The following is a 23,768-nucleotide window of genomic DNA, read 5'->3' on the forward strand; positions in this document are numbered from 1 at the left end:
ACATCCAAATAAAAGCCTACGAGGCATTCAGTTTGCCTGAGATACAACATTCACTGATTGAGTCATCTGGTTCTTCAACTATAAACCTAAAGGCTTTAGAATGTCAAGAGGCATGGATATTAAAATCTCTGAGATTTACATCTTAAAAAATTCTTTCTTGTGATCTTCTGTTGCCATTTTGCTTGGCACTTAACCAATACGTATTGAGTACAAACCATAAATTAGTAATTTTATATTTACATGGACTACCACAGTGAAAATAGAAGTTCTTAGAGTTTATATTCCTGTGAGTGTGCTGTATGTATGCGTGTTTGTATGCATGTGTATTGAAACAGGAGTGGATAGTGAACATGTAAGATGTCAAATTGTTACAAGTCAAAAAAAAGAAAAGAAATCAAAGCAAGTGAGGGGGTAGAAAGTGATGAATATTGGAATTAATGTTCACACATGGGTAGAGAAGGACTCTATGATGAGGTTACATCTGAGAAGAGACAAATGAAGTAAGTAAGCCATTTGGCTATTCAAGGAAGAAAATACAGTTAGCATTAACTGAGCAAGAAGAAATGTGACAGAAAATTTCCCCTTGCTCAGAGTGGTGGTCAGGTGTATAATTGTAGGATTTGCAGGACGCAAAGGATTTTAAGTTCTGAGTGTATGATAAGCCTTTAAATGGTGGGAGTCAGTTGAGATATGATCTGACTTATGCATATAATAGATGGTCAGAATCACTGAACTGATAAAATGTGATTTATACTGTGAGTTAAGAGTCAACCCAACAAGTATTTAAAAGATTAAATATGTGTGCCTTTCCATATCTCATATATGTAATTGTCATATCTAGGACTTTGAATCTTAGAGATTAACCCTAAAATGCAGAGTGTTTATTTGTTAATTTTTGTTGTCTTCCGGTGATGGTGTCTTTGCAACTGACACCATCACTTTGAGATACTTCCACTAGCCAATATATATAAATAAAATGGTCTCAGTTGGGTTCGTGGTCATGTCCCCGTGCAGTAAGCTCCGATGGAAGGTCCAATCCTCTGCATTTGGAGCTTCTCTTAGTGATGTGGGGGAAGATTTTCAACAAAGCAGCCATCTCAAAAATCTCTTCTCCAGTTACAATGACAGAGATTGGGACACATAGCCAAAGGCATAGTAAGAATAGGGAGCCTAGAAGCCTGCCACTCAGCCAAAAATGAAGTGGAGATTCTTGGGAAACAAGATTAGAACCAAAGTAACAGGAACAGCATCATTCATTTATCCTTTCATTCAATAAATACTTATTGATTGGCTAATATGTATAGGCACTTGGAGATACTATGACTACAATGATGACCAAGACAGAGTCACTATCATTGAGACACCTACATTCCTTGGTCACTTCGTCTCCTTTTTCTCTATCCACATGATAATCAAAATAGTCTCTTTTTTTTTATTATTTTTTTATAAGGACAGAGAGAGAGAGTCAGATAGAGGGATAGATAGAGACAGACAGACAGGAACAGAGAGAGATGAGAAGCATCAATCATCAGTTTTTCCTTGCCACACCATAGTTGTTCATTGATTGCTTTCTCATGTGCCATGACCGCGGGCCTTCAGCAGACTGAGTAACCCCCGCTCGAGCCAGTGACCTTGGGTCCAAGCTAGTGAGCTTTTTGCTCAAGCCAGATGAGCCCGCGCTCAAGCTGGCAACCCTGGGGTCTCGAACCTGGGTCCTTCCACATCCCAGTCCAATGCTCTATCCACTGCGCCACTGCCTGGTCAGGCAATCAAGACAGTCTTAAAGGAGAAAAAGTCTTCAGGATGGCGTCAATAGCTTTGCTTTAGAAGGAGAGATACAAAGCTGAGAAACAGAGAAGGCCAGCTGATGTGTTTTTCGAAGGAAGGAAAATTAAAACATTTTGTCATCAAAGGAGCTCAATAGCTGCTAGTTTTTTGTTTGTTTGTTTGTTTGTTTTTCTGAAGCTGGAAACGGGGAGAGACAGTCAGACAGACTCCCGCATGCGCCCGACTGGGATCCACCCGGCACGCCCACCAGGGGCGATGCTCTGCCCACCAGGGGGCGATGCTCTGCCCCTCCGGGGCATCGCTTTGCCGTGACCAGAGCCACTCTAGCGCCTGGGGCAGAGGCCAAGGAGCCATCCCCAGCGCCCGGGCCATCTTTGCTCCAATGGAGCCTTGGCTGTGGGAGGGGAAGAGAGAGACAGAGAGGAAGGGGGGGGGTGAAGCAAATGGGCGCTTCTCCTATGTGCCCTGGCCGGGAATCGAACCCAGATCCCCCTTACGCCAGGCCGACGCTCTACCACTGAGCCAACCGGCCAGGGTCAGCTGCTAGTTTTTTTAGGTGCATATTTGAATCACCTGGAAAGCACTGAAAACAGTCTGAAAGCCTAGGCCAGAGAAACATCACTGGGATGGATGGGGCCTGGGCACCCATACTTTCTACAGCTCGCCAGGTGATCTCAACAGGACTCCAAGACTGAAAAATCTACTCACATAATACTTGTCCTAGGTGTTTTCCTAGGTGTTTTCTTGGGCAAGTATGGACTCCAGAAGATATGTATATTTGTGTCAATATATGTAATATACAAATGTACGTATGTCTGTATGTAGACAGTGCAGTTATTTGAAGGCAGCAGAACTTATCTCATCGGAAATATATTTGGCCAAATTTTGTTTTAATAAATACATCCAAGCTCTTCTGCAGTCTGCAATTTGGTGTAATTAAAAAATCATGTTTGACCCCACTTCAGGGACGAATTGAACTAAAACTACATAAATTCTACAATTATAAAAAAAAATATTCTAGCATTCTTTTCTGACTAGAAGTTATTATCTGTGCATTAAATCCATGATTGTGCTACCCTAACTTATTTTTCTATAAAAAAATAGTATAACCTCTCAAAAGTTTTATTTTTAATTGCAGCTTACATTCAATATTATTTTGCATTAGTTTCAGGTGTACAGCACAGTGGTTAGAGCATCATATACTTTACAAAGTGTTTCCCCCCAGTATTTCCAGTCCCTACCTAGCACTATACATAGTTATTACAATAGTATTGACTATATTCCCTACAGATGCCATCTTTAAATAACATGAAGCTATTTTGTTACTACAATATTTCCATTTCAACTATCAGTGGTTGATGTTACCATTTTTTATCAAGTAAACATGTCCTTTGCTATATAGCACTTACTTATTGAAAGCCTCTTTCTTGCTGATGATTAATAGACATATAAAAATGGTTGGTAGACACAGTGATACTAACACAATCCTCTGGCCAGTAGTGCTTTGCCTCCATTGGTCTCATCTTGAGTGTACAGCAATTTCTCAAAAAGTTTCCACATCTCTCTGCCTCACCTTCTGCCGAACCTCTGGCATAACAACACTTCAATCTCTCTCAACTCTCAGAAACAGCCACAAATCCGGACAAAGAAAGGAAGCAGTTTCCCCAAGACCTTACAATAAACAGGGTCTCATAAAACAATAAGAAAATGAGACACACAGCTCACTTATGTCTTCTAACTTTAGGGAAATGTATATTCCTAAGTGTGAGTAGAGAACCAAATCAACATTACATTAGATTACCTCTATAAAAATAAATTACATGATGCCAGTCATTAAGAAACTTGGACTATAATAATATGGCCTCATATATGAAAGGACTGATTTACTTTCAGATCAGCCAACATACATCTTTTTTTTTTCTTTTTTTTGGTATTTTCTGAAGCTGGAAATGGGGAGGCAGTCAGACTCCTGCATGCGCCCGACCGGAATCCACCTGGCACGCCCACCAGGGGGCAATGCTCTGCCCATCCAGGGTGTCACTCTGTCGCGACCTGAGCCACTCTAGCACCTGGGGCAGAGGCCAAGGAGCCATCCCCAGCGCCTGGGCCATCTTTGCTCCAATGGAGCCTTGGCTGCGGGAGGAGAAGAGAGAGACAGAGAGGAAGGAGAGGGGGAGGGGTGGAGAAGCAGATGGGTGCTTCTCCTGTGTGCCCTGGCCAGGAATCGAACCCGGGACTTCCGCACGCCAGGCCGACGCTCTACCACTGAGCCAACCGGCCAGGGCCCAACATACATCTTTAAAGCCCTTTTATGATGCAAACAGAACTAAGCAATTTCATTTTCATACTCCCCCTCATCCTTCCAGTAGGATTCCAGCTGTGATTATTCATATTATATGATGTTATTATCAGATCTAGACTGAGTGTGATCATTATTGTCTTGCAAGATTCTAGAATTTGATCATGCAATAATATTTTGCTCCTATTGAAATTATTTAAAAAATTGTTTCTATCACATTGTCTTTATTGCTTATTGATTTTTCTTTTGTTCTTTGTAATAGAACACAGAGCTTATTATATTGGTACTACTTTGGGCTGCATAAGAAATACTTCTTTTAGCAGTTTATAACCATGAATAGACTCTACAGGGGTTTGTTGCTGAGGACACAAGGTCTGTTGCTCTTGGCTTCCTGACCCTTTTACACTGGTGTGGTACCAAGAGTCCTCAACCAGCCGGAGTCCGTTGCTGCTACTCTGCCAGGCATAGCAAAGCTAAGCCATGCTGCTATGACTTATGGCCCAGTAGTTGTGTTAGAGTTGTAATTTAGCTTCTCCACGTTAGTTCACTCATGTAGACCTGTAGATACCTTGATATGTTCCATATTATACATGGTCATAAATATCCTGTAGAGAATTGTGTACGACAGTTATTGCTTGTATGGTTATGACATAGCTTCATTCTAGGGCTAACATTTCTTTTTATTGGTAAATAGTTCTCAAAATTTAATTATATGTGGGTTAACCTGGTAATAGTTAATAAACCAAACATGTTTGAGGCACATGCAACCAAATTATAGTAAAAAATGATGGCTTTGGCCTGACCTGTGGTGGCACAGTGGATAAAGCGTCAACCTGGAAATGCTGAGGTCGACGGTTCGAAACCCTGGGCTTGCCTGGTCAAGGCACATATGGGAGTTGATGCTTCCAGGTCCTCCCCCCTTCTCTCTCTCTCTCTCTCCTCTCTCTCTCTCTCTCTCTCTCTGTCTCTCCCTCTCATCTCTAAAATGAATTTAAAAAATTGTTTAAAAAATGTTATTAAAAAAATGATGGCTTGCTGTCAATCAAGTTAACAAACTTGGAAATTATTAAAATACTTCAGAAGGCTTAGGGTGGAGCCCGAGAGTCTCATTTCTTTGCATCCCCTTCTGGTGCAGGGGTGAAGTGGGGGAGCATTTAGCAACATCAACAGATATTTTTGGTGTCACAACTAAAAGGCTGAGTTGCCAAGTAGACGCTCATCATTTTCTTCGGAAAGCCCGGAGGGTGTCACTACCGTACACACTCACAGTCCTGTTGTACAGCACTTCCTCCTGGGACACTCACTACAGTACACACTCACAGTCCTGTTGTACAGCCTTTCTCCTGGGACACTCACTACGGTACACACTCACAGTCCTGTTGTACAGCCTTCCTCCTGGGACACTCACTACCGTACACACTCACAGTCCTGTTGTACAGCCTTCCTCCTGGGACACTCACTACCGTACACACTCACAGTCCTGTTGTACAGTACTTCCTCCTGGGACACTCACTACCGTACACACTCACAGTCCTGTTGTATAGTCCTTCCCCTTGGGACACTCACTACCGTACACACTCACAGTCCTGTTGTACAGCCTTCCTCCTGGGACACTCACTACCGTACACACTCACAGTCCTGTTGTACAGCCCTTCCTACTGGGACACTCACTACTGTACACACTCAAAGTCCTGTTGTACAGCCTTCCTCCTAGGACAGTGATTCCCTTCAGTCAGTGGATTCCAATTGTAGACTTGGCCCATGTCTGAACATTGAACCCGAGAAGGTGACATTTTATAGCCAACACTGCCCTCGGCGTCCTCATTATCCATCTTCATTTTTAAAGAGATATTCCTATTGGTTTCCTTCCCGACTATCTTGTGCCTCAGAACACGGTGCTCTATTTTTTCACTAGATCTCTGCAGGTCAGGATCATAGGCTGCCACTCAGACCTTGCTGTTCACTGTGGTAACTGCTCCCACCTGAATTCTGATGGTTAAGTGCTACCAGCTGGACTCTATTTTTTCAGGATCTTTATTACTCTCAGGGACCTGTTCTGAATCAGCATTTTCTACAATAAGCCACAAGTGCTGAGCTGCTCAGTGGTCCTGGCTCACACTCACTAACATGCTCTTTTCTGCTCTGACAGATGGAGAGCTCTTTGGGCTCCCCCATGAACACAGTCAGCTGATGGATTTTCCCGCCATATCTAGTGTAGCCATTATAGCATACACACCTGTTTGAGCCTTTAGAGACTGTTCAAGACTGCCTGTTCGTGCCCCTCCCCGCTGCCAAGTTCACATGTTGAAGCCTTTCCCTCTGATGCGATGTTATTAGGATGTGGAGCCTTTGGCAGGTAGATTTTGGTGAGATCATGCATGCGGAGCCTTCATAACTGAGTTCATTGCCTCATAAGAAAAGGAAGGACTGCAGAGCTGCCTCTCTGTGTCATGTGAGGATATGGCAAGAAGGCAGAGGTCTGCAAGCCAGGAAGAAAGAGAGCTCTCACCAGAAAATAAATCTGCCAGCATTTTGATCTTGGACTTGCCTGTTGTTTCACCCAGTCTATGATATTTTGATATACTAGCCTAAGCTGACTAAGACAGCCCTTCCTCTAGCATATACATATTTTAGGCCATCACTTTTTCTAAACTTCCAAGAGCATCCTAGTAGCTTATTAACACTGTTTCGTGGGGTTGCTGCCAAAATATTCTTATTTTAGGGGAGAACTCTTTGTTATCCAACTTTACGCCTCTCTCCTTGATCCTACACACTTATCTCTTTTCTTCCTCTCGTCTAGTTAACTAGAAGCTGACGCTTTTGGGAGTGTATTCCTTTTTTAGGTTATGCTGAATTTGACCCCAACTATGGATCTGATGGCTAGGAAGGTGCATTCTGTAGGGCACAGCATAGTGTCTTGCAAGACAGGGGCCTCTGAGTTGCCTACTAGCAAGTGGCAAGACTAATACTTAACTAAGACATTGGGGTGACTCTGAAAGTTCAGAGTTTTCAGAGAGATCTGGAGCTGCAGCGATCTCAAACTCATAAACTTAGATGCCCCCATTTCACATCTCAAGTCTCTGTTTCATACCAACCAGCGCCTGGTCTTGGTGTAGCAAACTTGACAAGGTTTAGATTTTAAGCCTCTTTAGAGTTCTACTCATGATAAAGTTCTGGGCCTGGACATTTTTTTCTGCTGCCCTCTAAGTAGGCAATGAACCTTTTTCTAGGTAGCCAAAAAACATACATACTCTGCCTTTCATATTTCACCTTAAATTGGTGATCATTCACCTTCAGCATTTAATTTTTTTTTTCTCAATAGTTCCTCTCAATAGCCAATTTCAAAGTTCTGAAAATTACTACTTTTCCTATATATCTCCTGAAATCTTCCACCAGACCTTACTTTTTTTTTCATGGGTGTTTGTCCCCATTTACTACCAGTGAGGCGGCTTTCAATTACTTCTTTAGAGAATTGCAAGGGCATGGATACTCTACTGGTATAGTGTTCACTGTCATCTGAATACAGGTGAGTCAATTCTCATTTTAGGGTCGGCTTCCATAGGATCAATCCGGGCATCAATTCTCTTAGGTTGTGCTTTCCTAGAAACGAAATAGAGTAGAGATTTGTGTATGGGTAACACGGACAGGACCACTCCTGTAAGGCTGTGAAGAAAGCAAGATTAAGAAGGATAAAAAAGTTAAACTGCAGTTTATCCACAATAACTGTCGTTCAGTTGCCCCCATGGGAGCTCTGGAGCTGGAGTGGCCTTGAGTCATCCTGAGTTGAGGCAAAGAAGCATCAGGCATTTGTTTACCACCAGGTACTCCCGCCACACTTAAAATTAGTCATTCTTACTGTTTACAAATAACACCTTACTAGACAAAAGAAGAAAAATAGTTACACTCTTATGACTAGTAAATAAAATTTCAAAATAACATCATTAAAGGGGAAATGAAGATTTTTCTGAAGATTTCATAAGACCAAGGACAGGGTTAGAGCTCACGTAAAATGCAAATTCATTAAAATCCATTTTAAAACTCTTTTTCCCAACATCCCACCCCTCAAATTAGTTTCTACATCTCTTCTGTAGTCTTATTCTGCATACAGAACGGACTCTTGTTGGAATCTTTTCAACACCATCTTGGGCGGAGCTGTCCCTTCTTATTCACATCCTATTTCCCCAACCATTTCTTTTCTTTTCTTTTTTCTTTTTTTTTCTCTTTTCTTTTCCTTTTTTAGCAAGAGAGATAGAGACAGAGAGGGAGACAGATAGGACAAAGTCTAAAGAGAGATGAGAAACATCAATTCTTCTTTGCGGCACCTTAGTTGTTCACTGACTGCTTTCTCACATGTGCCTTGATGGGGGGAGGGCAAACAAGCCAGTGACCCCTTGCTCAAGCCAGTGACCTCTGGATTCAAGCCAGAGACCATGGTGTCATGTATAAGATCCCACACTCAAACCAGTGCTCAGTGGTGGGCCTGTGCTCAAGCTGGCGACCTTAGGGTTCTGAACCTGGGTCCTATGCATCCCAGGCTGACTCTCTATCCACTGCACCACCACTGAGGCTGAGTTTGTCTCTCAGCCTCTGCTCTTTGCTGCCCCATCCACTGGTCTGCTTTACTAATCAGGGATCTTCTTTGGGATCCATCTGCCTTAGTCAGGCAAGGACTAGAGATCATAAATTCTTTGTATTTAATATTTTACCCTTTAACATCTGCATATACTCATTATATCTCTCAAACTTTTCCCACCAGTAAAACAAACCATTTTAGTATTCTATTTTAAAATAATTAATAGTCTCTATTTCTTTTTTTTAATTTATTCATTTTAGAGAGGAGAGGGAGAGAGAGAAAGAGAGAGAGAGAGAGAGGAGAGAGAGAGGAGCTGGAAGCATCAGCTCCCATATGTGCCTTGACCAGGCAAGCCCAGGGTTTTGAACCGGCGACCTCAGCATTTCCAGGTCGACGCTTTGTCCACTGCACCACCACAGGTCAGGCAATAGTCTCCATTTCTTAAGGATAAAAATCAAAAGTCATCAGAATTAGTCTAATCAACTTTCAAAGATTGCAACTTTTAAAATTAGATTACTCACAGCAGAATACTTTAAACAAGTGTATATTGAAATTAGTAAGATTTTAAGCAAAATTTTATCTTATTCTATGTAGACAAAAATGACTTCACTAAAACATGTTAAAATGGTGGAAAATGCAGCAACTCACATTAAGACTGGTTTTTAAACGGTGATTGCAAAAGAGAGTGATACCTCATCTTTTAGATGTATAAAAACTATTATTTGGTCTCTTCGTCAAATGTGATCTTACATTTCAAAAAGCCATAAAGAATAGAAGAAATATTCATCAACCTATAGGTGAGCTTAGAATTATTTATGCTGAGAAGAAAACAAAAATTGCTAAACACAGTTTGTTAGATGGAGTTATGATACCAGAAACTAACGTGAGAAGATGAGCCAGTTATGTAAGCAGTTCTCTCCAGCATGAGGGTATTCTGCTTGTGAAATGCCCCAGGAGGATGTGTGTTTCTCAACAGGACCACTGATAAGCTGGTTTAGTACTTCACTGGATTCACCCAAGGTTTTGTATCTGATTTATTTATCAATCCAAAGCCAGCTCTCTTTTGTAAGAGAAATACATTGAGCAGGTAAAAAGAATCTTTATTATCCAGGACCATTCCAAATAATTTCAAAATAAATGCACAGGCTTTGCCCAGTGAATTATACTATCATTATACACAAAATAAGGATTGCTTCATACTTACTTGATCCACTCCCTTTGTCCTGATTTTGGCAATAGATTCTAATACTATACCACTTAAATATAATGCAGGCATTCACCATGAAGCCTGATTATTTAGATAACATCTAAAAAACCCTAGAGATGATGTGGCTTATTGGGTTGAATCAAAGTCTAAAGAGAAACACTCTGGAACAAAAATTTCACTCAAATTCTATCAGCCTATTTCATGTTTATGGTAATTTCTCTAAACATGCTGAAACTGGGATGAGTTCAGAAATTTTATAAAATAAAAATTACTATATTTTCCATTTTTAGCAAAGTAGCATGAATCTCTGCACTTATAGGTTAAGAAAAAAATGATATGCTTACATATCTTTAATCAAAATCTCAAAATTCAATCCAGTAACAATGAGCAGGTCAGGCTCATTCTATGAAAGATAATTGAAGAAGTTCATTAGATGCCTGTTAACGTTCACACAATGAGGCATTACCATACAGAATTTACTTGGGTTAAGCCTTTTAGGCAAGCAGGAAGATCAGTCTTAGGGCCTCTGGGAAAGCAAAGTAAATTCAGAGTCAAAAAACCAAAACTCATCTGTTTGGATGCCTGCTTTCTTTACTAAGAAATGAATCTCCCAACAAAGGAGACTTTTTGTTTTTTGGTTTTTAGGGGTTTTTTGCTCTAAATTAAGATTTTATTTACTGGAAGTGATTGCTATAGTTGAGGTTTTAGTTAATATTTTATTTTCATTTTAACAAACATTTACATAGTGCTAATTTTGGTACAATGAAGGCACTGTTCTAAGTGCTTTATCAACATGAAGTCGTTTAATCCTCAGTACACTGAGATAAGCAATATTTGAGATCCTTGTATTAAAGACAAGGAAATAGAGCCATTAAATAACTTCCTGAATGTCACACAGCTAGTAACTGACAAAGACAGAATTCAATCTAGAAATTCTTTCTCTGGAGTTCATATTCCTAACCATTATCTTGTGCTAGATAAAAAGGAAAGATAAAAAGCTAAAAGTTGTTATTCTACTTTTCAAAATTTATAACAAAAACAAAATCATTTTAAAGGATGTCTATCTGGTTGGCAATTTATCTACCTACTCCTCCTACTATATCAGCTTCATGGCCCGGCGTGTCCGCAGTGAACCTGTACAACACCACAGCCTTATGCCCAGTCCTGCTTCTGCCACTTGAAAACCATGTAACGTTAAGCAAGTCGTTTACTCATGAGTCGCTGAGGGAACTGAATGAATTAAAACATGAAGAACACTTAGATAATGAGCAGGAAAATACCGCTATTCTTATTATTACTTTCTGTTCTCAGTAGAAAGCCTTTCTTCGCAAGACTGCTGCAGGTTGATGCAGACATTCTATAAAGCATCATTGCCATGTGCCTAGTAGGAGCTCAGTGAATTCTCTCCTTCCTGGACTATGGCCATCTCCCTGGGCTCATTCTTTCCCATGTTTTCAACCAATTCTGAAAATTATATCTATTTTAAAATCTAAATTTGAAGTGTATTATATTACATACAGAGTAAAGTTTGAAGTTATATATTTTTTTTTATTTATTGACTTTAGAGAGAGAAAAAAGAACAAGAGAGAGACAGAAACAAAGATCTGTTTCTGTATACTCCTTGACCAGGGATCGAACTGGCAACTGTTAATCCAAATTCGGAGGGACCCGAAATATGGAAGACAGGAGCAAGGTCCGTCGTTTACACATTAAAGCTTTATTGGCTAGCTTGGCCAAGCGGCAGGAACTCCGACAGAAATCTGACGGAGAACGCACTGGCCCTTTGTTCTACTTAGTTTTTATAGTTTTGTAAGTGGGAAGTACAGAAGCAAAAATTGCAATTAGGAGCCCCTTACCGCTATTGGTTATAGTCATATGTCCTTTAACATGATAGGACCACGTTCAATTTGCAAACCATACATCATTTTGGAGAAAACAAAATTTACAAGTCAACACAATGGTAGAAAGATATCTTTTTACATATTAAAAGGCCTTCCTATATTTTCTAGTGTTCATCCGCCATATCTCTGTCCAGAGTCAGACGTATTAACCACATGCATTTGCATAAGAGAGGTAGTTTCCGTGGGGACAAATGCCCGCAAATCGCTCATAGTTATAAGAAAAGGTTTATTTTGGCTTTTCCCTTCCTGCACCTGGCTAGCCATCCACTCCTTTCCCCACAGGTGTGGTGGAATGTCAGGGAATCTATGCTTTCCTTCCCTTTGCATTTACAATACAATGGCAAGAGCCATCCTGGTTATGCCAATCACACAGTACAGAGACTATTCTCACAATTTCTCTGCATACCTTAACCCAAATTAATAAAATGTTCTCCAAGCCTCCTAAAATATTAATATTAATTCTGTAGCCTTTTGGTACTTTACAACATCTATGGTGAAATGGCTCAGTGGCTCCTCACAACCTTTGCATATCTGGATGAGGCTCTAACCAACCAACTTATCCAGTCAGGACAGAGTAAGTTTTAAAGTTCTGGAGAGCTATTGAATGTCCTGTGCACTTGGCTCTAGCTTCCCTCTCCTGACTCATGTCCCTACTGTTTTACATTTGTGACACAGTGTTCCTGTCACACCAGAATAGTCACTTATTCAAACATACTTTGATACCTCTGTGCTAGAAATCATGCCCTTCTTTTTGCTTGAATGCCCTATGCTAGTACTCTTAGCACAGGCCTCCTTCAAAATTTCTCCATCACCTTGCACAGTCCTCTGGAGACAATTTACTATTTCTTTTTCTGTGCTCTAAAGGCCACTACTTTCAATCTTCCAGTAGTTACAATCACCCTCCATTGTATATAATTAGTTGTATACTTATTTGTGTTACTATGTAGAGTAAATGCCCTCTAGACTCCTCTATACAAAGAAAAATGCCTTTTATGTAATAAGTTCTCAAATATTTACCATATGTACAAAATATGGGTTGAATACTTAATGGTTTTTCAAGGACAATTTGAAAAAGGTAGCTATGTCAGAAATACAGAAGGAAAACAAAAATTTAATATTTACATTAGAAAATTGGTTGGCATTCATTTTCTAAAAACAAATTTGGAAAAAAATAATGTAAAGCAGATATGCTGTTAATAGGAACAAGATGGAAAATGCTATTGCCAAACCATATTTAAGAGTAATCAAGTTCTCTAAATCAAACATAAGTCTGAAGCATGATCAAATTAACAAAAAAGAAAAAAACCAGTGTATTTTGACTGAATTGGAAACAGTGTGGGAAATTTGTATTCTTCCTTTGGAAAAGTGAGTGACTTTATTCCTTCCATTAAACCAATTTTGTGCAGAACCTTAGCCAATGCTTTAAATCTTTAATGATACATTCTCCCCATTCATCTATCCCCTGTTTCACTCCTGCCTTGCTCTGTTCTCAGCTAAATGATTGCTTACTCACCTTAAATTTTGTTAGTCAACATAGTATAATAGCTTCCCTTATATTAACTGAATATTTCTTAGAGCTTTCTGGACTTAGATACATGATTAAAGATAAACTAATAGTTGAATTTCCCTTATATTCACCATGCAAGATGGCTAGTCAGTCAGCAAATTCCTTAAATATCTAATATATGTCAACAATTATAGGATGCAGCATTGTCAAAAGAAAGACCTAATCACCATCCCCATGCTGCTCACAATGAAGTAAGAAAAGCAAACAAGCCTGACCAGGTGGTGGTGCAGAGATGGATCATCAGCCTGGGACACTGAGGACCCAGGTTTGAAACCCAGAGGTCACCAACCTGAGCGCAAGGTTGCTGGCTTGAACATGGCACTATAGACATGACCCCATGGTCACTAGCTTGAGCCCAAAGGTCTCTGGCTTGAGCAAGGGATCACTGGCTTGACTGAAGTCCCCTGTCAAGGCACATATGAGAAATTAATCTATGAACAACTAAGGTGCTGCCACTATGAGTTGATGCGTCTCATCTCTCTCCCTTCCTGTCTGTCTGTCTGCCTGTCTCTCTTTCTCTCTCTCACACACACACACAAAAAAAGCAAACAGATAAATGTCAGGAAGACAAATGTGAAAAAATTATTCTGTATATTCACAAAACTAGAGCTTGTTTATCTAGTTTAAAGATAAGAAAGGTATCTCTAAGAAAGGCTATTTAAGCCTGGTCCTAAAACACAAATTATGTTTAGCTACACAATAACAAAGGTAGGGGGAGATGTATTTTTGAATGAGCAAATGTTCGATGTAATAGGAATAACATGTGTAGAGACTTTAAGATGAGAGAACAGTTAGAGACTGTGAAAGAAACCAAAACATGTCAGCATTTTTGCACAGGGGACAATAAAAGAAACACTAGAATAAGTAAGGCTAGAGATAAAAGCAAGATAATTTGACATTTTCTAGTGGACTTCAGGACTTTGAACTTGATCCCAGTAGCTCTACCCTCTCTCCACCTACAAAGGATAGATTCTCCTTGCAGTTATCAAAAGCTATTTACTTCTTTCTTTAAAGAATAAACATTTTATAAACAGAACGACAAATTTAATGAAAGAGCAATTTTAAGAAAAAAACATTCAGTCTTTTGAAGCTGTACATCTTCAGCATACCAAAAACCATTGTTTTTACAATTTCATTTTCTCTCTTTCCTGAATCATTAGTTTTTTTACTACTTGATTATTCCTGTAAAAGTATACATATACCATGAGATTACATTCATTTCCTATCTTCTCTGCAAAATTTCTCTGCACCCATTGTAAAATATCTTATCCAAAAATAATGTCTATATGCACTGTCTATATTTTTTCTGTCCATTTCCATCAACATAATCAGTATTTTGTTCCCATGTTATTCTAAACCCACTTTGGCAAAGTAATCAGTGACCTTCGTCACATGTGCCAGCTAATTTGATAGCATTTAAGGAGTCTGCATCTCAGTTTTTGAATCTCAGGTATTAGAGATTATTCTACTATGATATTTCTAATTTATTGAATACATATCGAATACTTGGTTTCATTAAAACCATATTCACTAATCTTTTAGTCAAGGGAGTATTGGGGCTTATAGCACAGCAACAGCTATCTTTAAAGACTCTTATTATCCATTCGTCTTCAACTCCTGAATTTTTGGTTCCCTAGAGATGGGTAAAGATTTAAAAGTTTTCTGATAAGGTTTTCCACATTTGCCAATTCTGCATAGTTGTTTAACTTTGGAATGTATAAACCCTGGTATTAATGGCTCAGATAAACTGAGATGAGAAAAAAATCTGGCCCCAGACGGTTGGCTCAGTGGTAGAGTGTCAGCCCCGGCGTGTGGATGTTCTGGGTTTGATTTCCGGTCAGGGCACACAGGAGAAGCACCCATCTGCTTCTCCACCCCTTCCCCTCTCCTTTCTCTCTGTCTCTCTTTTCCCCTCCCACAGCCTGGGAGCAAAGTTGGCCTGGGCTCCATGGCCTTCACCTCAGGTGCTATAATGGCTCCCGTTGCAACAGAGCAACACCTCAGAGGGGCAGAGCATCATCCCCTGGTGGGCATGCTGGGTGGGTCCCAGTTGGGCACATGTGGGAGTCTCTCTCTGCCTCCCGCTTCTCACTTCAGAAATGTACAAAAAAACCCAAACCTATTTTAATGTATTCATGTACCTTGAGATATATCACAAATTTTCATTTTGAACAAAGAATCAGTCCCTTTTGGGACTCTCAGTTCAAAATGCCTTAGGGACGCCTTCCTCTGCAGACATTAAGTTGCTAGGTAGCTAGTAGTTGAAAAATTTCCAGTGTGTACTGTTGTCCACAGTGAGGTCACTTTTCCTTAACAGGAAGAGTTCCAAATACAGGCTCACAAAGAGCAGCATGCTTGCTTTACTTGCTTGTTACCCAAATATAGTAGAAACATATGGACGAAAAAAGAAGAAAAAAATATGGCCATTCCGCTAATGTACATAAGAGAACCATTTCAGTCCCCTAGTTAAGCCCATAATAGACTAAACTTCCTAAGTATGTGCAAACCTGCTTTCTGCTGGGAGAACCAGACCCTGGTACGTTATCTTGGAGAGAATAAACATGCAAAGTAAATTATAAAAGATTAAGAATATTACAGAGGAGAATAAAATAAATAAAAATATGGATGTTCCATTTTTACAAGGTACAGGGAGAAAGATGGCTCAGCTCAATGATTTTCAATTGTTTTTTGTTAATAGCAAAGATCAATGTACATTGCAGGAGAATCAAACATGTTGAATTATATAGTAAGTTGCATATTTTATATGTAAAAAGATAATTATTTTGTATGTTGTAATGTAATCCTTATTTTTAAAAACACGTCACTAAACATTCTTATAAAAAGAATAACTAACCATTATTAACATGATTCCAAACAGTTATGGAAATTCAATGTTTGCATAGTTAATTAAAAAAATGGACTATCTCAAAATCATTAAAGAAAAATGTATGTTATAAAATATCACCTGAGTTCTGCCATTTCTACTTAAGATATGTCACCAGCCTGACCAGGCTTTGGCGCAGTGGATAGAGCATCGGACTGGGATGCGGAGGACCCAGGTTCAAGACCCAGAGGTCACCGGCTTTAGCGCGGGCTCATCTGGTTTGAGTGAGGCTCACCAGCTTGCACCCAAAGTCACTGGCTTGAGCAAGGGGTTACTTGGTCTGCTGTAGCCCCACAGTCAAGGCACATATGAGAAAGCAATCAATGAACAACTAAGGTGTCGCAATGAAAAACTGATGATTGATGCTTCTCATCTCTCTCTCCGTCCCTGTCTATCCCTCTCTCTGACTCTCTGTCTCTGTAAAAAAATAAAAGTTAAAAAATAAAAAAAGATATATGTCACCAATATCCATAGTTAAATGTTGCTAAATTTCATGATAAACCCTAGAGATATTGTATTAATTAAAATAAAAATTTATTGCTGAATAAAATTTAGATATAATAAATGAATCTGAATATTTCTGTCCATTACATAATTGTGTGACTATTATGTAATGTTGCAAACCTATTAAAAAGTAAGAGTTTTTCCTATTCACATTGTATTCTATTGTTTTTAACAGATCCATTTACCTTTGGTACATTTTACAACTTAATTGTTTGTGGTGACCATGGCATCAACAAGACAATACAATTTAACTAGATCCTTTTATTTCTCTACTAACTTCATATCCATATAGCTGAAGTGGCTATCATACCGCTGACCTTTTGGCATGTAGGGCACAATTCATTATACCCACCAATGCATTCAATTATAAATAGTATATTTCTGTTAATTAAGAGTCACATCCATTCAAGTTCTGATGCTACTCTTAAACTTTTTTGGACTAATTTAAAGAACTTGGAAGGATATAGAATAGGAATATGAGTGAGAGATTAAGCAAGAGCAAAGAAAAATTGAATGCGTATTTTATAATACATCTTGATTAATATTTGCAGTTAATTAGTCAAGAATCATTGACCTAAGGGGCTCTGCTTTGTATAAAAGCCCAGGGTGCTTTACGTCTGTAAAATCTTTACCATTTTCTATTTGTTGACCATCCTTCCTACTAAACTGAAATTTTTTCTCTTTATCTTTGCCACTTAGTACCATGTAAATAAAACACAGTGTGTAAATAATGGTTTTGACACAACACAATATACAAGTGATGTCATAAAATTGTACACTTAAAACCTATAGAATCTTAACCAATGTCACCCAAATAAATTTTATTTAAAAGAATGGTTTTGAACTATGTACTAAATTAAATATCTTCAGGTCACAATATTTACAATAAAATATATTTCTTTTATACTTTTCTAATAGTGTATTTTAAAACAGTATCACCTATTAAATTCTGTTGATAAAAAGCAAATCACACCTTTAGCTATGAATGAATAAAATCAAAGAAAGAAGACACCACATTCCAATTGCTGGTTGTCTTGCTGGTATTAAAGAGAAAATGGTTTTGGTGTTTTTTTTTTAATTTTTAAGTTTAGAACACATGGGCAAAAATATGAGTTTGGAATTTTTAGCTGAACCCTAACCTTTAGGTGTTTGCCTGTTAGTTCTTGGCAAAATACAATTCTAGTTTAGAGAGAAAAAGGTTTAAGTGGGCTATTAAAATTTTCTTGAACTTCAAAGAGCTTTAAAAGTGAATATTTTCACAATTTCAATACTAATAAATGAAATCATGTGGGTTACATTTTCTTTAAATTTTACATGCATTTAGAAATTAAGAACAATACATACAGAAAATAAATTCTAGGTTTTCAGGAAACTCTATGTTGAATGGTCAATAATGTCATAAAATGTCTATAAGTACTTTAAAATTTAAATATATCTGAAACAGAAAAGATAATCACTAGATTAGAATCTAAAAAGAAAATCTTTTAATTATACAAATTCTCAATGTCACCAAAAATTAGTTAATATATGACTGTGTATGGCAATACATCATAAAATGCTATTAAGTAGATCCAGTGTCTGCTCTCTGGGACTTCACAATAATTCATAGACGTTGTTGTTATAAAGTACTGTACTCCAAATTCTGAAAGGCACTGTACCTCACTCCATCAGGTTTGTGTAGAGACACCAAGTCCAGATGAATTTTGGAGAGTTTTATTAAAGGAGGAGATTTATTAAATATGTCGGCTGCATATAGCTTACACAAGGCAGCAGACCCAAATCGTGTGTGTGTAAAATATTTTAGGGGCTGTTTATATACCCTTGATCACAACAGGCGGGAGAGAGCATGACATCATGGCATAAGCTTACAACCTTTGTTTTCACCTATACAGGTTTGGGAAAAGGATGAGGCGGGGGATGGGACATAATTCATTAGCAAGTTTACAACATTTGTCTATCGGATTCATAAAACAATGTTTTTACACATTAAAACTTATAAGGTAACACAATAGTAAAAATGTCATTCTACATATTAAAAAATATTCCTAAATTTTTTAGTGTTCATTTGCCATTCTTTTGTTTAGAGATATATACATTAATTACATACTTTCAGGAGCGGAGGGGTAGTTTCCATGGCACTAGGGGATAAAATGCCTGTAAATGGCCCATCAATATAAGAAAATCTTTCTCTTCCTGCACCTGGCTAGCTATTTACCTGCTTCCTTACAGGTGTGGGGGAAGGACAGGAATTTAAATCTCCTTTCCCTCTTTATTTACAATACTATGCTATCCTTCATCCTGAGTTGGTGCTAATCTCACAATACAGAAATCACATTTAAAAATCTCTCTGCATGCCTAGTTCAAATTAATAAAATGTTCTTAAAGCTTCCTAAAATATTAATATTAATTCTGTAGCTTTTTGGTAACTTACTACATTGTGAGATGAGTTTATTCATTCATCCTAAAAATAGAAAATTAACAAATAACAAAATACACTGCTCACAAAAATAAGGGATCAGGGAACATGCAGATGCTCCAGTACTTTCAGCCTTTTGTGTAGTGCAGTGTTTCCCAACGTGGGGCCCATGCCCTACAGGGGGGCAATTCAATAGTTAAGGGGGGCAATTTGAAAATGGACTCGACACGACTTTAACTCTTTCACCCCGGGCCATTTAAATGCAATGCTAGATATCGGTGCCAAATTTAATAAAAAATGCAATTCTTAAATAATTGCGGTAAATAATTATTAAGTATAATTTCGTTTGAGGAGACCAAAATATCAACTGGGTGATTGGCGTGGTCAAGTAAACTTCATCCTGGGTTCACCGCAGAGCGTGCCGTCTACCGCGGGGAACCCCGGACGTTTTAAAAACTCGCTAAACAACGCAGTTATTCTCACCTAATTGGCCCATCGCAACTTCTGTAGTGTTTCACATCATTCAGTTGGTGTTAATTTGAAATAAGTGTCAGTCAAAACTGTTGTAAAAGCTTGTTGATTTAATAAATATACATATATATATTGCATAGATATAATTGGTAAGTATTTGATTTTATTTTTATCAATATTAAACTCTTTATTAAGTACTTCTTGCATCAGGGCTAGAAAGCAATAATATTTTATAAATATTATTGGGGCCATAATAGTGCATGCACAACAATTTTAATTTTAGAAGCATAACTTTCCAAAAAATTTTGTCAAGTGGAAAAAATATAGATACCTTTTGATTTGCGGTGGTAGTGTAGTAAATGTGTTATATACATTTAAATAAATATGAATTTTTAGTATACATTTACTCTATGTCACATTGAATATATTTTAACACATATTTTAATATTAGTTTTTAATTGATCTTATTTTTATTATAGCCCATAGTAAAATGAGTGGTACAAGCAGGAAAAAAAATTCGTCAATATTCAGAGGAATATTTAAAATTTGGGTTTATACCCGCTGTTCATGATGAGCGGATTCCTTTTTGTCTTTTATGCCAGCAATGCTTGACCAACGAATCAATGAAATGAGGTCATCTTGAGGCGCGTTTGAAGGCGAAACATAGTGCTCATATTAATTCAGATTTGAGTTATTTTAAAACTTTAAAGACAAATTTTGAAAAAAGAACAACATTAAAGTCTCTATTTACTGCTCATACTTCAACTAGTAATCGTGTTCTTGAGGCTAGTTATCAAATTTCTTTATTCATCGCTAAAACTGGAGAAAATCATACTATAGGAGAGAATTTAATAAATCCGTCAATATCAGCATTTCTTAATACGGTTCTTGAAAAAGATGACAAAGATGTAAAAGCTATGCCACTCAGTATCAATTCTGTTAGCAGAAGAATAGACAAAATGAGTGAGGATATTGAAAAACAACTTATTGAAAAGCTGAAAACAAGAAAATTCTTCTTGCAAATGGATGAATCAACTTTGAGAGACAGTGAGGCAGTATTGATAACTTACGTAAGATATGTTGATAAAGTACATTTTGCTGAAGAAATGTTGTTCTGTAAAAGATTAGAAAGCACCACTACCTACAAAGATATATATAATAAGCTAAAAACTACTTAGATGTCAATGATATACCAATGAAAAATATAACATCTTGTGCTGCAGATGGTGCTCCCAATATGATGGGCAAGAAAAATGGCTGCTTAAAATTGATGAAAGATGTGAATCCAGAAATGATTCTTGTACATTGTGTTATTCATAGGGAAAACTTGGTAGCTAAAAACATCTCGCCTGTTCTGAATGAAGTATTACATACAGTAATAAAGTGTGTTAATGCTATTAAAGCTAGTGCCAAATGTGAGCTTCTTTTCAAGCTATTTTGTGAAGAACAAAATGAAGACCATGTGAGACTTTTACTTCATACTGAAGTAAGATGGCTATCTAAAGGAAACTGTTTGAAAAGATTTATGGAACTGTTTGATACTCTTAGTGATTTTTTAAGCGACAAACCTGAAATGAAGTATCTGTTAACAATAGATGGTAAAGCATTTGTGAGTTATTTAGCCGATATCTTTAAAAAACTAAATATATTAAATAAGCAACTTCAAGGAACAAATAAAACTCTTGTCAATGCAAAAGCAAAGATATTTGGTTTCATTACCAATATTGAGTTATGTCAGAAACATATTAACAACAAAAACTTTAAACAGTTTCATTGGCTCCAAAAATGTGAAGTAACTGATACCGCTTTACTTGCTATTGTCAATCATTTGAATATTCTATCGGCTGATTTAAAAGAAAGATTTTCTGATTTAAAACAAATTGATTTCCCAACATGGATGATGCAGCCAATGTTAGTGGATTTGTCTGATATATCAAATATGCAGTATCAAGAAGAACTCGCAGAATTGCAAAATGATGAGTCAGTTAAAGCTTTATTTAATATCAAAGGAGTGATGGCATGGCTTTGTGAGGAAACAGAAATCAAGTACCCAAATTCAACCAAATGTGCAAGAAAACTATTGCTACCGTTTCCATCTTCATTTTTAGCTGAATGTGGATTTAGTGCTGTAAATGATTTACTGATAAAAAAAAGAAATTGGCTAGATATAACACAATGTGGAGACTTGAGACTAAGCTAAGCAAATTGGAACCTAATATAAAATCTCTGTGCAGCAAGCATCAAGTGCAAGGAACACACTAAATTAAAATAATAAATTAATATAGAAAAATCTGTATTAAAATTATTTGGAATTTAAATTTCTGTTTTTCGTTATATGTTTTGAAATTTTACTTACTGTGTTTTGTTAAAAATTTCATAGTGATTTCTTCCTAGAACCTATCATTTATGTTTATTAAGTGAACAAATCAATTTTTTAATGTTAAAGATTTTGTTTGTTACATAGGGGGGGACATAAAAATTTTAGAAAGGTTAAGGTGGGGCATGGCACAAAAAAGGTTGGGAAACACTGGTGTAGTGCATTGTCACCAATGAAATAAGAGTTGGTTTTGCACCTCATTTACATAATCAAACAACTTTCTTTGACTTGTCCTTTGCTTTTCTGATGTTCTTGTTTAATAAAAAAATCAAATGCTTCTTTTTTTTCACATCATATTCATTTTAAAATATCTTCTAATTTTTGTGAGCAATATATTAACAAATTTTACAAAGTGCATTTTTTTTCAAGAGTGCATATGCAGCTGAAGAGGAACAATAGACATGCCGAGCCAAACTCTGCTATGAACAAGAAGATGACTGAGGGAAATGAGAGTGCTTTCTGTCACACCTGAACGAGAAATTGAGTCTTAGCTGAGATTTACTTTTAAATAATGACAAGATACTGGCAGGCAAGCTGGTGTTTAGGGGCATTCTAAGTAGCTGGTGCTGCTAATCAAATCAATTCAGTACACAGAGAGTTACGGTGTTCTGGCTACTATATGCTGCTGTTGCAGGAGAGCAAAACCTCGAAGGATTGACACTCAGATAACTTATAAGAGGATAAAGAGAACTTATTAAGCCGGCAGAGCACGCGGGGCTATAGCTCCAAAGACACATGCTCCCCAAAATTAGATTTCTTACATCTTATATACCCCTTACAGAACATAAGTTCACATTCATGGGTCTCGTGATTCCTTTGTCGTCAATCATACGATTTCAGGATGGGAGGGGGGCCTATAGCAGTGGTACCCAACCTTTTTTGGGCACAGACCGGTTTAATGTCAGAAAATATTTTCATGGACTGGCCTTTAGGGTGGGATGGATAAATGCACAAAATAAAATTATGTGACCAGCGTAAAAACTGTGGTATTTTTAAATATAATTGTCGAACTTACGAGACAAGCGTCAAGAGTGAGTCTTAGATGGATCTAACAGAGGGAATATGGTCATTTTTTAAAAATAAAACATTGTTTAGACTTAAATATAAATAAAACGGAAATAATGTAAGTTATTTATTCTTTCTCTGTGGACCAGTACCAAATGGCCCATGGACCGGTACCGGTCTGAGGTCCGGGAATTGGGGACCACCAGCCTCCAGGATGCCAGAGGATAATCATTTGTAAATCACCCACTAAGGAGAAAGAAAGGGGGAGAGGAAAGGGCTACTCAAATCTCTCTTCCCCCTTCTATTCAAAACCTTCTTTTACCCAGCTGTGGAGAAGGAATGTGGTCCAAGCCTCCTTCCTCCTTCGCATTCAAAACCTTCTAAGTATGAAAACCTCTTCATTTACAATATAACTGCCCTTTACAAGCAGGAATATGACCGGCCATCTTGAGCTGTTGTAAATTATACAAGACTTACAAAATCTCTCTGAACGCTTGGCCTAAATTATAAAATATCCTTGAAGCCTCTTATTTGAAGAGGGATCTCCTTCCTTATTGCTACTAGCAAACGTTCCCCATAACAGTAATTACTGGGAACTTTGATCTCAAGAGGCATTCAGAGGAGCTACTAAATCTTGAAAAGAAACTGAGAATCAATTGTACTTTTTGACTCAAGTCATTTTAGGTTCTCCAAATTGAGATGGGAGACAGAAAAGATGAGGAAATTTAGTCTGATCAGTGGTGGCACAATGGAAGAAGCATCAACCTGGAACACTG

Source organism: Saccopteryx bilineata, chromosome 7, assembly GCF_036850765.1.
Source record: "Saccopteryx bilineata isolate mSacBil1 chromosome 7, mSacBil1_pri_phased_curated, whole genome shotgun sequence".
In the NCBI taxonomy this organism is placed as follows: Eukaryota; Metazoa; Chordata; class Mammalia; order Chiroptera; family Emballonuridae; genus Saccopteryx; species Saccopteryx bilineata.